Source organism: Pediculus humanus, genomic scaffold, assembly GCF_000006295.1.
Source record: "Pediculus humanus corporis 1103172108180 genomic scaffold, whole genome shotgun sequence".
NCBI lineage: Eukaryota > Metazoa > Arthropoda > Insecta > Psocodea > Pediculidae > Pediculus > Pediculus humanus.
Genome location: NW_002987750.1, coordinates 172,903 through 174,218, shown reverse-complemented (window position 1 = coordinate 174,218; position 1,316 = coordinate 172,903).

The window sequence follows — 1,316 nt, the reverse complement described above, 5'->3', positions numbered from 1 at the left end:
TTTGTTTGTTTGTTGTTGTTAGAAAATAAAATTTTTTTCAACCTTTTTTTAATAACAACAACAACTACGGGGAGGGGGGGGACGACGGATTTATTTTATCAATTCTTATCTAATTGATTGTTATAAAAAAAAAAAAAAAAAAAAAAAAAACATAAAAATATGTTTTATTATTATTATCATTATCATTATTATTATTATTATTGATTGATTGATTGTTTTTTTTTTTTCTAGTGTCGAAAACTTCATATAATCACTCCCAACAAAATATTATCAAAACATTATCACTCGCAGAAAACAATAACAAAAAAAAAAAAAAAAACAAACAAAAAAAGGAAAATAAAAAAATTCTCATTCACGACGTTCAACAAACACAAACAAACGCAAACAACAACAACAACCACAAACTTGCCCTTTTTTGCTTCTTTTTTTTTCAATTTAAACACTAAATAATAATAATAAATATAGTTCGTGTCATTTTTTTTTCAACGTTTCATTTTTAATTTTAATAAATCATTTGAATAATAATAATAATAACAACAACGGTTACGATGATGATGATGATGATGATGATGATAATGATAATAACATTGCATTAATAATAAGACTATAAAGTAAAAAAATAGTCATCGCGAAAGGGGGTCACGAATGAAAATAATTCATTTGCGAATTTTTTTTTTTTTTCAACGTTTCGAGAATAAATTAAATTCGAAATAATAAATCGACTTAACTTAATGTTTTTTTCTATTCATTCCGGCAAACCTTTTTATTCGTATCCTTTTCCGGTTATTATTATTATCATTAAAACACAAAAAAAAAAACATAACGAAACACAAACAAACAAACATGTGAGAGAGAGAGAGAGATATCAAATACGATTATTATTACAACGTAATAAATTTTTTAAAAATATTTTTCGTATTGTTTTCATACTTAAATAATAAATTATTATTATTATTATTATTACTACTACTAACACTACTCACATAAAATTTAACTCAAGAGCAGACGAAAAAATTAAAAGAAAATTTTTTTTATTTACCTAAAAAAAAAAAAAAAATCAAAAAACGTCGATAAAAATATTTTTTAAAAAAATTTAAATTTTTTTTTTCTTGTAATTTTTCGTTTGGGCTCGTTTAAAAAAAAAAAAAAAATTGTTTTTTTTTTTTTTATTATGTTGGCAAGCCTGAAATTAGGCTTGCAAAATAAAAGTTGATTGAGTTGCATAATTAAAAATTATAAAATGATTGAGGCTGAAAGCCTATTACTGAGTTCTATAATAAAAAATACAATAAAAAAAAATTTTTTTTTTTTTTTTT